General features: G+C 53.0%; 1 protein-coding gene across 4 annotated transcripts in view; it reads left to right on the top strand.

Moving 5' to 3' along the window:
* The window catches only part of LOC144773622 (transient receptor potential cation channel subfamily M member 2-like), a 1628848-nt gene that overhangs the window by 1302067 nt on the left and 310764 nt on the right, over positions 1–16017 (top strand). The gene's annotated exons all lie outside the window — the stretch shown is intronic.

The following is a 16017-nucleotide window of genomic DNA, read 5'->3' as shown; positions in this document are numbered from 1 at the left end:
CGCTAGCCAGCCAACATGGCGGATGCGTTCGAGTATAGCTCCCCATCCAGGCCCCTTATTATCCTGGCATTTACCCTGCAGGAGGTGTTTTTCGAATCTGCACTGTGTGAGGCCGGTGTGAGGACGCGGTGGGGAGCCTCGGGAGCCCAGCAGATTCCGTTCTGGGGCCACAGTGAAGAAGGCGGGCGGCGACCGGCAGCAACGAGGCCCGCGGCGGAGTGGCGCGCAGGGAGCCAGCGGCTGACTGAAGCAACTGACAGCGGCTGAGGGAGGCTGGGCACTGTCCTGGGCCCTGGGCCTTCCGCGAGCCTAGCGGAGACATCAGCGCTGCGGCCAGGAGTGAGCGACGGTGCGGCAGGCCGTGGCGTCTGGCATCGTGTGCTAAGCGGCAGTGGGCCGCGGCGGCATCCGTGATCGGTGCAGGACGGAGCCTAGTGCTGCCATTTAGTGCCTGAGAACTGTGAAAGGTCTCTCCGCCTCTCTGAGCCAGAAGCAGCTGCCGGACGGAGAGAGACATTCCTGCGCTGGTGCCTGCCGGAGCGACTGCTGGGCGCATCCCCCACACGGTGAAGAGCGGGATACAGGGTGAATGAGAGGAGCCCCGAGGAAGAGCCGCGGCCTGGAGACCCGAGGGGTGAGCTGAGGCCTGCAAGGCGCGAGGGAACGACAGAGGGAGCGGCTCTGAGCGCCTGTTGAACCGCGCTGCTCTCGCACTGACAGCGTGGGGCGCAACCAGCGCCTGTGGTCTGGCCTACTACAAGCGGGAGAGGCGACTTGGACTGTGGAGTGAGGCCGGCTGGGGATCTGCGGTGACTGGTGGCCCCGGGTCAGTCGGGGGCTGGGTGTCACTCCGACCTGCATGGCGGAGGGACACTGAATTATACAAACTGCAGTGCCGGGTGGTGCTCGTGGTCAGCTGGGTGGCCATACTTAATAACCCCAGGCTGTGACCGCTGGAGCAAGACTGTGCGCCCGCAACCTGACACAGCGAGACCTGGGCGCCATTTTGTTGTTGGCATTGGCGCCATTTTCGTTGCCACTGCTCTTTGGGTGGCCCACACCCGGTGCACGCCTGACGCCACGCCAGGAGACAGAGTCAGGAGTCCGGGACTCATAGGGGTGGAACAGGCGAACCTGGCCGCCGCGGCTGGCATCGTGCACTAAGCGGCCGGGGGCCAAGGCGGCCTCCGTGGTCGGTGCAGTACAGAGCCTAGTGCCGCCATTTGGTGCCTGAGAGCTGTGTAAGGCCTCACCGCCCCTCTGAGCCAGAAGCGGCTGTCGGACGGAGAGAGACATTCCCACGCTGGTGCCTGCCGGAGCGACTGCTGATCGCGTCCCCCACACGGTGAGGAGCGGGGCCCGAGGTGGATAAGAGGAGCCTCTGGTCTGGCCTACTACAAGCGGGAGAGGCAACTTGGACGTGAGGCTGAATCTGGGAGCTATGCCGGCGGAGACTGTGGAGTGAGGCTGGCCGGGGATCTGCGGTGACTGGTGGCCTTGGGTCAGTCGGGGGCTTGGTGTCACTCTAACCGGCATGACGGAGGGACACTGAATTATATGAACTGCAGTGCTGGGTGGTGACTGTGGTCGTTTGGGTGGCCATACTTGATAACCCCAGGCTGTGACCGCTGGAGCAAGACTGTGCGCCCGTAACCTGGCACAGCGAGACCTGGGTGCCATTTTGTTGTTGGTATTGGCGCCATTTCCGTCACCGCCGCTCTTTGGTTGGCCCACACCCGTTGCACGCCTGACCCCATGCTAGGAGACAGCGTCGGGAGTCCGGGACTCATAGGGGTGGAACAGGCGAGCCTGCTGTGCTGCTGCGGCCTCTGCTGCCAGGGACATTGAGGTGTAGCACCTGCGATTGTTTGGAACGGGAGCGTCAGCGAAGGGGACTCTAGACACTGAAAACCCTTGGACGGGAGAAAGGGGCCTCTGGAGGGTCGGAAAGGGTACATCCCTGCTGGAAAGTGTGGTGCCGGTTGGTCCACTGCCGGAGGCACCTGAGGGGCGAGCGCGGACTGTTGGACACTGGGGCCTGGCCTGTGCTGGCGCTTGGTTCGGATAGGTGACTCCCCTGGCAGCAGCTGGTGGCACTGGACTGGTGAGGTGCCTTCTCTACTGGGACTTTGGTAAGGGCCTGGCACCAGGCGGCTGTCAGCAGGTGTAGATGCCTTCTGCGCAACAGCTTGCGATGGGCAGGCTTCAGGATAAATCCCTGCAGAAGCAGCAGGTCGCGGATGGACTGGGCTCGTCGCATGGATTACAGGGCGACAGTCTGGGCCCGGCGGCGGCCCTTGCGGCCAAGATGATTCAGTGCTGGCGGCGGTGGAGGGCATAGGCACCACGTTGGAGCAGACGAAGACATCCCTTGAGGCCCGTATTGACAAGGTAACGTCAGACTTTACTTTACTCCACGCCAACCACCGCAAGTTGATGGAGTCGGTCGCCGAGCAGCGCCAGTCGCTCCAAGAGTTGCAACCGGTGGTGCATCAACATACCTCGGCGCTCCAAGACGTCATCGATAGGGTCCATGTGCTGTAGAATCGCATGGAAGACGCGGAAGGGCGCTCCCGGTGCAATAATGTTCATGTGGTCGGGCTTCCGGAAGGCAAAGAAGTGAAGGATTATAAAGAGAAACAAGAAGAGTGCCCTTTGCTAATACTTGTGACCCAATTAGGGTCCTAAATTACAAAATAGCAGTGCAAAACTCACCAAGACTTAGAAGCAAATCAGACTGTCCAGAACCAACTCATTATAAGACAAAGTTCATTTTTTTATTTCATTTCTATTGTATATACATATATGTTCTTTTGTAACATAGAAGAATAATAACATAGATATCAAAACATACACATGGCAGTCCAAAAACGGTTATAACATTCAATTTAAACACCCATTCATCCTAAACACATTCAAAAGGACTTGTATCTCCCCATGCACTCCACAATTATTCAATGCAACCATAAAGTTCAAAAACACTCATACATTCATCATTCATCAACAGCATATCGTACAACAGTTGCCAGATCTTTGGTGATGAATTTGGTCCTGAAGGAATCACCCCAAGAAACTCGGGAGAGTCGATGAATACATTTCAGGACAGACTTTAGGCGCCAACGCGCGTTTCAGTGCTCGGCCAGTTTTAGGGCCACACCTCCATCAGGGCACACAGCAAAAAGGACAAACAGGTGCACAACCGCAAATAATCTGTAATAAATAAAATTTCTTTTTAGACAGGTTTACACTACATTCACAGCATTTTATTTCTACATGTTTTAAATCACATCTAGCAGGTTATAACAACATAATCCTGTCTAGCTTCTGAACGTCTTAGAGTGAACTCAGCACCGCAAGAATGTATCACATTTGTATATAAACTATACATAGAACCGATATTTAACAAATACAGATAGATTAATCCCCTTTGACCACATACATATATTGACAGCCACAATAAACAGAATAACATAAAACGGGGTCACTTCTCATTCAAGGCCAATACAGCCCCCATACTCTCAGAGTAAAGAGTCATAAAAATAGAATTTTCTTTCAAACCCAGAAGGAACAACATACAGATTCTGGATTTGAGCAAAATAAAGGAAAGGGACCTTCTTCACCAGATCGGCCCAAAACCCACCTCAGGTGCAATGCACCAGATCGACTTATACAATCCAGAGCGATTCCCAAAAGGGTGAGTCTGTAGTGTAGAACAAAATATGATGGCACATCCAGGTCCGCTCGCTCAGGCGAGACCGGCGACCTAAGATCGAGGGATAATAGATATTTAGACGCAGACAAGGAGTATGCCTACAAGTAATCGCTGAGAGCAGTACTTCAGTAGAGCTTTAGTCATAACTGTACTTACCACGTAAAAAAGATAGCGGTAGCCTAGAGGAGGAGTCTGGTAGATCATATCCCGTAGTCAAAAAGGATGTCAAAGAATACAGGATGGAGCATAGAGTGCTGGAGGTCTTCACATCCAAAAGTGGGGTTCAGTTCGAATAGATTCGAATCTGGTAAAGAATTAATACATACAGACATGATTCTGTTTCAACTCATCATGTTAGAGCGCGTGCAGAGGATATGGGCATGCTAAGCAAGCGATAGTTCTCGAGTTAAATCACACTCAATGCATCCGCTATTACCTGTAATGCTCAAAGCTCGTATATTCAGAGGGGCACACGTGCACGACAAACAGTGTCTATAGACCTATTGGACAAAATAAACAGAGAAAGCCATCTTCGTTAATCGCGCCTTTCCGAAATTGTAACTTTCACTGCATTCTAACTGTAAATTGTGGGGTGTAGTGAACCCCCAAAAAAGGTTCTCTAACCTCATAAGGGTGTACATGGGATATCAGAAACTTACAAAAGATAATCACCATCCACCTCACAGACCCCGAGGGAGACGGGAAACAATAGCAGAAAAAATATATATTCGGATGCAGAGTCAGCCATTACAACCCTTTCGGGGATAAGCAATCAAATGCTTCAGCTCAAGATCCTGTATGCGTTTCCTAATTCCGCTTAAAACAATCTGACGCAAGGAACCGATCTCACGGCAGGGATTAAGTCACACCCCTGCTAGGATTTTATATCCGAGCCCTAAAATATTAGAGTTACCAAGAGGAACCCTTAAGGTATCTAGCACTAATTACGGCCAGGTTCGCGCCAGAACATAATTAGAAATACAAGAGAAGGCGGTGGAGCGCATAGGCACCACGTTGGAGCAGACGAAGACATCCCTTGAGGCCCAAATTGACAAGGTAACATCAGACTTTACTTTACTCCACGCCGACCACCTCAAGTTGGTGGAGTCGGTCGCCGAGCAGCGCCAGTCGCTCCAAGAGTTGCAACCGGTGGTGCATCAACATACCTCGGCGCTCCAAGACATCATCGATAGGGTCCATGTGCTGGAGGATCACATGGAAGACGTGGAAGGGCGCTCCCGGCGCAATATTGTTCGTGTGGTCGGGCTTTCGGAAGGCGAAGAAGGGAAGGACCCGGAGCGGTACACCGAATCCTGGCTGAGAGACCTCCTGCCTCCGGAGGTGTTGTCCTCCCACTTTGTCGTGGAAAGAGCGCATAGGGTGCCGGCGCAGAAGCCTCGACCCGGCGCCCGACCTCGTCTGTTTCTCTTCAAATTACTCAACTATCGTGATGTGGTTCTGCGCGAAACAAGGAAGCTGGACAATCTGACGGTGGGGAACAGCCATGTGATGTTTTTCCCTGACTACACGGCAACAGTGCAGAGACGGAGGAGCACATACCTTGCGGTGAAAAAACAGCTACGGGAACTGGGACTGCCATATTCCTTGCTGTTCCCTTCTCGACTTCGTGTGATCTCCAAGGAAGGAGCCCGCTTCTTTGACGCACCGTCAGATGTATGGGACTGGTTGGAGGAAACGGGGCAGTGGAACGGCGCATGACCTGAGAACACGGAGGGGGACGGTGAATGGCAGGTGCAAAGGTCGAAAAGGCGCAGGAATGAGGTGCCTGACGTGGCTAGAGCATTGGCCCAGCAGCGCCCAGTCTGGAGAAAATGCGGCGTGAGTGGCAGGAAGCACTCGAAGCGGTTGTGAATCTGGGAGCAACGCAGGGTGCGGGCTGACTGACCTCGCAGACACGCAGTGAGCCGGACATGAGCAGCCCGTCATCCCCATCAACTGTGCTCTGACGACATGGGCATGCCTGTGGTAACACCGCAAACGGCTGATCTCCTTATGTAATGTGCACTCACATGCAGCGAACACACTAGGGGACTCACCCTTGACTCGGCACCTGCTTGGGACCCATCATACTGCTGAGATAGGTTGGCTTTTCTCCATACATGCTAGCACTGCTGCGGAGGCTGCTGGATGTGTAGCTCCTGGGCCGAGGCTAGTAGGCGCTGCATGTTTATCTCCCTAGCAGGCTCCCCTGCGTCCCGCACTGGCCCAGCGCAGTCGTTGGTTTTAGGTACTCTGAAATACTTCCCGCGCACTCAGGTGAACTAAGTTAGGGGTGCAGGGTTATGAGATAGTTGGCAGCGCACGCACCCAGACAGCAGCCACGCTGAGTTAAACCCACTCTTGTGAGGTGTATCTAGTTAAAGTTTGGACATATGCCCCGCCTGGGACTCACCCTTCTTGTTCTATTGTTTGTGTTTGTTCACATGTTTCAAATGCGGCGCACTGACCTCCCTTTCCTCGCTGGTGCTCATAAGGCCCCCCGTGCGCGTGCAAACAAACCAGACACATGACGCACACTAATATAGTGACCTGGAACATTCGAGGTATGCACACCCCGTCCCGCCGTTATTCTGTGTTCTCCTACCTACAACGCCATGGGGTGGGGGTTGCCCCTCTCCAGGAGACGCACATGACATTGGATGAGTTAGATAAACTGCATAGGCGTTGGAGGGGACAGATATTCGGTACCACCTTCTCTGCCCATGCGCGCGGCACACTGATTTGGGTAAGGGCGGGTGTCCCCTTCAAATATATGGAAGCGCTGGTAGACCCTGCAGGCAGGTATACCCTAGTGCGGGGGCGATTAAACGGTCAAGAACTCCTGCTGGGATCCCTTTATGCCCAGAACACATATAAGCCCTCCTATTTAGAGAGCCTGAACCACATTCTTCACCCATACGCTGGACTCCCCTGGCTCGTTGGCGGGGATTTTAACATAGTACTAGACATGCATTTGGACAAGTCTTTCCCTCCATTCCACACTGCGACAGTAGCGTCTACAGCTCAAGCGTTCAGGGATTGGCTTGCGCATTTGGGGGTGTGTGACCTCTGGCGCGTGTAGCATCCCACAGATAGAATCTACTCCTACAACTCCCCAGTTCATGATTTGCACATCCGTTTGGATCGCTACTTCCGCCCCTAGCCCAGACAGAATACCTAGGAAGAAAACACGCAGATCACAATCCCCTATGGTTCAAGATCAGCTGGGAGGCACATCGACCGCCTGTGCACACGTAGCGGCTGCAACCTGCTGCGCTCGAAGACGCTGAGTTCCGATCCTCGTTGGGCACGGCCATATTAACTTATTTCGAGGCCAACGTAGAGACAGCGAGCAGCATGCTGGTGGAGTGGGAGGCGCATAAGGCAGCTATTTGCGGGCATTGTATGGGGGCCACGTGGAACATACGCAAAACGCTGATGGCCTCCTTGATGAAACTGGAGTTGGAACTCCTCCGATACAAACGGGAGGGCGAGGGGATGGGTGAGCATGCGCGTGCGCTTAATGACCTGCGTGCTAAACATGCGGCGCTTATGGAGCAGCTGCCATGCCACAACTATGCGGCGCACACGGCCAGGACACATAACAGGGCGGACAGAGCTGGCCGCCTGCTCGTCTGGCTGATACAGAGTGATGGGCGCGGAGCTCCCATAGGAGCGCTGCGTACAGTGGGAGGGGAAATGGTATACACGCAACGGGCGATCCACCGTGCCCTGACAGACCATTATAAGCAACTGTACAAGTCTCGCAGCACTGGCCCACGACAAGCGTTGGATGCGTTCCTGGATGCAGTCACCTTGCCTGTAGTGTCCGGGGACCACGGAGGCGTACTGAACGCCTCGCTCACATTAGAGAAGGTGGGAGATGCAATCAGGGAAATGGAAACTGGCAAAACCCCTGGGCCGGATGGCCTGCCCGCCGAGTACTATAAGGCGAACCGGGACATTTTGGCGTCCCTACTCCTTCAGCTGTACAATGCCGCCATTGGTGAAGGCTCATTCCCCCAATCATGTGGGAAGCGTTCCTGGTCTCCCTACCCAAACCGGACAGAGACCTCACAGCTCTAGGATCATACCGACCACTGGCAATGCTCAACACGGACTATAAAATCTTTGCGAAAATCCTCGCGGTGCCTCATCTAGTGCACCCTGATCAAAACGTGTTCGTGCCGGCGAGATCCACATCCCTAAATCTTAGGAGGTTCTTTAGGGTGGCTGCTGAAGCAGCAAAGAGTGGCCTTGGGCGGGGTGCCTGATAATAGACTTGGAAAAGGCCTTTGATTGCCTGGAGTGGGGGTACTTGGCTGCGGTGCTCTCAAGCTATGACCTTGGCGCAGGTTTCCTGCAGATGGTTCAGCTCCTCTACACAAATCCTATGGTCCGGGTGAGGCTGGTTCCATATATTTCTGAGCCGGTGGCGGTGGGCCGGGGCACTCGCCAGGGATGTCCCCTGTCCCCGCTGTTGTTCACGCTGGCTGTGGAACCGCTGGCGACGGCCATGCGGCAGACTCTGGGAGCGGGAATCCCTCTGGGAGACGCCACTCACCAGGTCTCCCTTTATGCGAACGACCTGCTGGTGTTCGTCAGAGATGTGGCATGCATCCCGGAGCGCCTGGCCCACTTGCTGGAGCAGTTTGCGGTTGTCTCAGGGCTAAGAGCGAACGCGGGAAGTCCGGTCTCTATGCCTTTAATGCGAAGGTCGAAGACCCAGGGTATTACCTTGGCGGCACGAGGGTCCAATGGAAGGCCGATATCTTCAAGTATCTGGGAATCCAGATCTACAGGCAGCCAGCTGATCTTTTTGAAGGCAATCTGGGTAAAGCGGTGGCAGCGCTTAGGTCCCAGACACGTTTTTGGACCTCCCTTCCGCTGACCACAACGGGTCGGGTGGCCCTTGCGAAAATGATCGTGCTCCCCCGACTCCTGTACTATTTTGTTAACCTGCCTATTTATGTGCGGCCCTCCTTCTTCTCGTCGCTTCATGCGACGCTGCGGGATTTCGTCTGGGGCAAGTCCCGGCACCGACTGGCGCTAACAAAGCTGTTCCTGCTAACGGACAGTGGCAGGCTGGCCGCTCCCTGTTTTGAGCACTACTACCTAGCCGCGCAGCTTCAGTGGATTGCTCGCCGGTTGGCGGACAGAGGTAGAGAGGATACCGCCACAGCGGAACCACCATATTCATTGGAAAGAGTCACTAGGCTTTTTCATCCGCTGGCGGCGCCCATGAGACCCACCCCGCTGCTGCTGGCAGTAGCGTACAAGTGCTTCCGCAGAGCCCTCTTCCTCACCAGACGGGTCCTCCCATATGCACCCGCGGTGCCTCTGGAGGCTTTTTTGGGCGGAGACGGAGTCCTTGTGCGGCCGATGCTAGAACACTGGAAAGAGGCGTGTTGGACTTGGGCCTTCTGGCAGGGTCACCCCTGAACTTTTTGCCTTGAAATTATAGTGATTTCTGGTCTTTGCGCACTTTGACACTGTGGCGCAGTGTAAAGTGCGTGCTCTCCCTGAGTGCGTGTGTGAGATTGGCCTGCCCTCCCATAGGAATGCATGGGGAATGTCTGTGTCCCTGGTAGTTCCTGGTGCGTGAGGTGTGCATGGTCAAGTTTGGTATGTGTGAACTCGGGGGAGTGAATGCTGCGAGATGGTGTATGCAGCATGTATGTGTCTAGTAGGGAAGCGCCATTTCTAGACATGGCTGTACGTGTGCTGTGAGGGTGCTGGAGCGTGATTGGCTGGAGCTGGCTGGCATGCCAGGCTCCAGGAAGTCTGGATGGGTCTGCCCGGTGGTGAGTGTGAGATTAGCATGAGTGATGTGTGGGAGGAGTGTACCTGTGTCCTGGATGGGCTGGGTTTTCCCCACACAATGCTGGCTCCGCCCCCCTGTGGTGTGTCTAACGACCCTAGCCTCCCCAGTGAATGAAATGGGTGGTTGGGCCATCAAGAGTGCTCCAGAACCAGCTGGGACTGGTTCTGCCCCCACCCTGCACCTAAAGACAAAGGGAAAAGGTGTATAAAATAGGGGCTGTGACCCCATGAAAATGTTCTTGTTTGCTGCTTGAATCTTGCCAGGGGCGTGCTGCTGCTTGGGCTCAGGGATGGCTTGCCTCCCTGAGCCCTGCCCAGCCCCTGGACTTCTGATGACCACCTCCTGAAGGACTTTGTGGCTTTTTGTGCCTTCATAGCGCTGGGAGCGCTATATTTTCCTTCCTAGCGCTTGGGAGCGCTTTCCATTGACCCCTGGTGCATGAGAGCGGTATTCTGTGTGCCTAGCGCTGGGGGAGCGCTTTATTTGCCTTTTAGCGCTTGGAAGCGCTTGATGTCCTGCTAGCGCTTGGGAGCGCTATGGACCTCAGCCGGTGCCCACCCGGCGTTATTTGCCCCTTTTTATGACCTTCAGCGAGCGAGTGCCCACCTCGCTGTATATTTTATTTGAGGTGCCCAAAGTTGGAATCACCGCCGCGGCCCCCTCGCGCCGCAAACCGGAAGTCAGGCGGCCGGGTGCCTGGAGCGGGGCGGGACTTCCGCTTGCTTCAGGAAGTCCCGCCCGCCGCCGCGCCGCGATTGGCTGCCTGCCCGGATGAGGAGCCCCGGAGGAAGAAGCCGGCAAAGAAGATGGCGAGATGCTGCCCGGGGCTCCCTTGAGCTGTTGGGAGCCCCGGTGGTCCTGCGGAGAGCTGGAGTCCTCGAGAAGAGGAGAGGACCCCCCCGCTGGAACCGCCGCCCGGAAGAGAGACGCCGCAGAGCGCCGCCGCCAGACCCGGTGAGTTTGGCCGCAAGAGGAAGGGAGGGTTGCCGGGACACAGTGTCGGTGTCGGCACCCCCCCACCCCCAGAAGCACGATCTCGTGCTTAGTGCTGTTGTTGCCCACGAGGGCCCGGGGGCATTGTTATGGTGATGTCTTAAGCCCGTGAGGCTCCTGAGGGCCCCCCCCCCTTGATATCGAGTCCCCAGAGGGGGGACTCCAGCAAAGGCCCCCACCCTATTCCTGAGCCCTAGAGAGGCTCCAACGACAGGGGCATGTTTGTTGTCAGAGCCACAGAGGCTCAAGGGGGCAATATTGCTGAAACCCCGAGGCCACAGAGGGCCGGTTGCGATCCAGAGTCCCCAGAGGGGGGACTCCAACGCTCAGGGGGCATCCTTGTTTTACGAGCCCAGAGAGGCTCGAGTGCCAGTTATTCTGAGAGCCAGATGGCTCAATGTGGCGCAGTGTTCCTGAGGGGCTAGTGAGGGCCCCTGGCGCAGATTTGTTTCCAGCTGCCCAGCAATTAGTGGGCAGCTGCATCGTTTAGGTTTCTTTCTCTTTTAGGGACATGTACTTTAAACTTTAGGAGTGAGGCGCACTCCTTCATCCCTGGCCTTCCCCCAGCTGCGCAGCACTTAGTGCCAGCTGCCGCGTTCAGGCCCTGTTCTGTCCCTCAGCTGCCCAGCAAGTAGTGGGCAGCTGCTACGTTTAGGTTCTGGCGCAGTGGCGCAACCTGGACTTTGTGAGTTCTACGCTAAAGGTTTAGATGCTGTTATGATCTATGTCCTATTGCTTTTGGGTGTTAGGAAATGTACAATGTGTAGTATGTTTTGCGCACCCTGTGTTCTGCACCTCTGAATGTGTTGTTGATACATTATGTGCCCTGTTCCTTACACCGCTGAACGTGTGTTGATGCGTCATGTGTTCCTTACACCGCTGAATGTAGGTTCTGCATCATGTGTTTTGTCCCCAGGTCTATGCCCCTATGTGTATTGTGATACTGAGGTGGTTGTTCTTGCTAGTGCAGGTGGTGCTAGTAAGGTCCTGGTTCCCTGCGTGACCTGTTCCTAGGGTGGTTAGGATTGCGTAAGGGGGGACTTACCAGTTACCAGTGGGTACTGGTTTTGTGCTTTATGTCCTATTTTGTGTTACAGTGATCTTCTGTTATAAGTGATCCCAAGGGCTTGATACTAAGCTTGCCCCCTGACCAGAGTCCCAGGACCAGTGGACTCTATGGTGCCTTCCCTGCCAAATTGATGGGACTTGTCTGATCTCCCTGGGCCCCTGGGGCCTCGCTGAAGTGTGCCTCGCTCGTTCCCCTCGGCAGCTCGTGCCGGCAGCCCGTCCAAGCCTCGAGCAGCGCCGCTCTCCCCTGAGCCGCGCCGCTTCGCTGGGTCGCCCGCATCCTGCCTCCCCCTCCTCTTCTGAGCCGCACACATTGGTCGCCCCAGAGAAACGCTTGTACCGTGCCGGCAGCCCGTTCAAGCCTCGAGCAGCGCCGCTCTCCCCTGAGCCGCGCCGCTTCGCTGGGTCGCCCGCTCAAGCTTACTAAGGAGGTCACTCGCATTATCCCGTGCAACCAGGACGGAAGGTACTGTCTGATAGGCTATGTTCTAAGTTCTAGGCCTACAAGTATTGTATTGTTATTTCTGAAAGTGCTGATTCCTGACAGTGGTCCAGGTGGCCCTGTCTTGTAAATAATCCCTTGTAAATTCTGCCCGTGCCTCTGGCACATTGTAAAGTGTGTTTTATCTAATGTGTTTTGGTGTAATACAAAGGCTATTTTTATATAACCTTGTGTGGAGTTTCCTTTGTGGTGGGCCTTTGGGTGTTGTTGCTGGGGTGCGTGCGCAAATACTTAGCCTACATCGCCTCCAAGTTTAGCCTTGCTGCTCGCGCCACGTTACCTAGAGGGTGAGTAGGGGTTATCTTGGCGTGTAACTCCCTTGCCCTGACTTGGGTGTGGTGGTCTCTGACTGACTTTGGCGAAAGCCCTGGCCAGCCGGGGATCCCATTTCCAACAAGGCGGATAATCAGACGCTAGGAGACCTCTTCAGGGACGGTACTCTGGTGACGTATGAGATGCTGATTACAGAAGATGAACTCCCACCTGGGGGGTTCCTGCTGCACCGCTCCATAGTGGCAAAAATGACGGCCCGGTGGGGGGACATGTCCTCGGAACCTGCACAGAACTTAACTATGCAATACTTGCACGTCATGGGGAGGGGTAGGCATCTGGTCCATTGGTTTGTGGGGTCGTAAAGGATACACACAGGGACTAGCTTGGCCCCGTTAAGGGATAAATGGGAGTTTGACATGGGCAGGCCATTGTCGGATAAGGAGTGGGAAAGAATTCTTAAAAGCCCAGTCCGCATCGCCAGAAAGTTGCGCTTTCGCAGGATACAACTTAATGTTGTCGACAGAGCCTATCTCACGCCTGCGCTTATTAATAGATATTTTCACCGCGCGGATGCGTCATGTACCAGATGTGGAGAGCTAGACGCGGGGATCCTCCACCTTTTATGGAGCTGCACCAAGCTGGGCTCCTACTGGAGTGTAATCGGCGAGCGGCTCCGTGAGTGTACTGGGCGCATTATACCCCTAGAATGGCCGGAATACATTCTGCATCAATTCAAGAGGCCGCCTAAAGACAAAGCGTCATCCAGATTTTTAGACCTAGGGATGTTGGTGGCTACGCACCTGCTTACGAGGCGCTGTAAGGTGAGTGACCCGCCAAGTTTCCAGGCATGGACTTCCTCCTTTCACACGTGGGCCCGGGCGGAGTGGACGGCCCTATGTAGGGAAGAAACAGTGGGGCTCCGTAAGGAACCAATGGCGGAGCGCTGGGAGGGCATGCTCAGAGTCTTGCAGCCGGCGGGCGGGGCTGAGGACGCGGGAGGGATGGATGTGGGGTGTGCAGTGGAATGCTCTCCTGTTTAACTGCTCAGATTAACACCGTCACTTTCTACTAGAGATATATAGGCCCTGGGTGCGGGTCTAGCTGTGGCTGGGGCGAGCTCGTGCTTGGGGGGGGGAGCAACTGTGGGGGGGGGGCAGGCTATAAGGTATCAGTGCTATTGATTAAGCCGCTGCTGTTTTCTTTTGCGCTTTCTTTACTGTTGGTTCACAGTTATTGTATAAATGTCAATGATTTACACAAACCTGGTGTAGGGAAGATCCACCCTCTATTATGCTAACGTACACCAGCTTAGCGTGTGGACAGCCACGGCCCTGCCTTGAGGCGGCTACCTGACAACCTATGTTTTGCCAGTAATGGGCGGGAAAATTTCCTTCTTATTTTGCTCAGGGACTAGAATACCTACTTGTATGGTGTACTGCCTCTCAATGAACATCTGACATGCCCGCTTACTGTGCAGATATTGTTGAAATGTCTCATGTACTGTGATGTCTTTTTCTCAAAAATGCTAATAAACAGATTTGACAAAATAGTAAATGAAACACGCTTACAAATAAGAAATACATATAATAATAAATGAAATGCAGTGGAACACATAAGAAGGAAAAAACAATGCTGCAATAGCTTAGGATATGAAGGATGGATGGATGTCCTGTCTTGTATAAAAGAGGGTGAATCAGGGTATGTTAGTTCGTATGCGAGGGTTGAATCAATCAATCAATTTTTATTGTTTTCAGCCAAACTGGCCAAATAATTAATATTACATTAGAAAGCACGTACATTTCATAAACGTTTCCCATAATTAAAAATGATACAGTATAGTCAATAATCCAATATAACAATTTCATTTACATGATTTATCTAATTTACAGCCTACCAATTTAGGGAATAATTGCTCTTTACTGGGCAAATATAGGTCATCTTACTACAAATTCAATACTTGCATATAGTATTTATAGCAATATCAAGTTAAGAGTCAAAAAGCATGCTAGAAAAATATTTGTTTTTTAAATAATCTGAATAAATTTCATACAGTACTTATTCGTAGACCTCTCAAGTAGTAAAGTTATATGGAGCGATGGCAAGACATATGCAATGTATGTGCTAAAGAATAAATATCACGTCAATTTTTGAACAATAGATGAGATCAAAGCTGCCACATGAGTCTCAGCCCACCTTAAAGTATTATAAAACCAAGCCTGCTTGATGTTATGCCTTTTATCCCATCTGAGCAGCCTACTTGTGGCAATAAAATCTGGATAAGATTACACATTTTACATCCCAATAAAGCTGGCCAGTGGTATATAGGTGCTTGAGTGCTTTTCAAATATAATAGGACTCAAATGCACGTTATCAGAGGGAACTCAATCTTCTAAATATAAGAAAAGGCAGCTAACCAACTAACCATTGCAGGCAAGTCCAGGCACAAGTTGGCTTGAGTGGGAATGGTGTATCTGTCTGTGCCAGGCATCTGGTCCCACACCAGCGACACTCCGGAATAGCAAGAAGACCGTTTCCAGTACCCTGGTCTCCCAACCAGAGAGGGCGACTCCAAGCTTTAGCCATCTCTGCTGTGCATTAATGACCTAGTTAGAAGGAAGCAATATCTCACCTTCAGGATACGACCCCTAGCACGCAGCCCTTTAAAAATGTCTGTCAGGCTCCATGCCGTGGTCTCATCTCTCCCTCAACCAACGGCACCATCAGCCTCCTGGTCCTCCTCACTTCACATCACCTCCAGGCGCTCTTACCACCAAAGCTATGTTCAGTGATCACAGCCCTGGACCCTGCAGCTGTTCTTCCACACCTGCTGCCTTTCGAAGCCGCTGATCAGAAGGTCTCACCTACCTCCATACTTTTGTCAAGAGATCTGTGATTCGTGGGAAGGTGCGTTGGTTTCTGGATCAATGCTTCTAGCTTAGGGTGGTTGTTGCTGTCTAATAATACTTTGGTGATCTACTAATGGGCAAGGATGATGAAGGATTGTCAACTGCGAGAAAAAAGACTGTCTTTGTCGGTGGTTTGGTAACACCCAACATGTTTTTATTGGTTTATAGAAGTTGCATGTCACAGGGTTCTTTAGTAAAACAAGTCTCAGATAAGCAAGGAGTTGAGTTCTAGGATTGTCCCATCTAAGCAGTCCACGAGGGACGGAAATTGGCAAACATGTTCTGGGTGGTCTTTCTCTGCCATCATTCTCTTTGAGCCCATGTAAATTGGGCGTGTTGTACCCTGTGCATAAGCTGTGCAGATCATACATGATGACAGTGATGGTTACAACCTGTGGTGTCATACCTCTGGTATTCCAGGATGTGGCACTTTGAGAAAGAAAGGGACAGAATCCAGCTCTGTTGGGAAAGAGGAAAATCTCAGACTCGAACACAAACATTTATATGTAATCAGGCGGCCAAGTCTAGAGTTGTACTCATCATGGAGGAAGAAGATGACTCACAGAACTGTATAATATCTCATTTTTCTTGTGACTCCTTTGTGATTCCATGTAGATGTCCCCTTGGGTATAATGGACATTGCCACTTTTACAGCATTGCTCAGTGTCCTGTGTTCGAGACCCATGAAGCATGCTTGTTAGTATCTCTAACAAAAAGGGGACAAATTGCATGGAGCTGC

This window comes from Lissotriton helveticus, chromosome 8, assembly GCF_964261635.1.
Source record: "Lissotriton helveticus chromosome 8, aLisHel1.1, whole genome shotgun sequence".
NCBI lineage: Eukaryota > Metazoa > Chordata > Amphibia > Caudata > Salamandridae > Lissotriton > Lissotriton helveticus.
The sequence above is the reverse complement of the archived record's forward strand: the minus strand, read 5'-3'. Positions and strand labels throughout refer to the sequence as shown.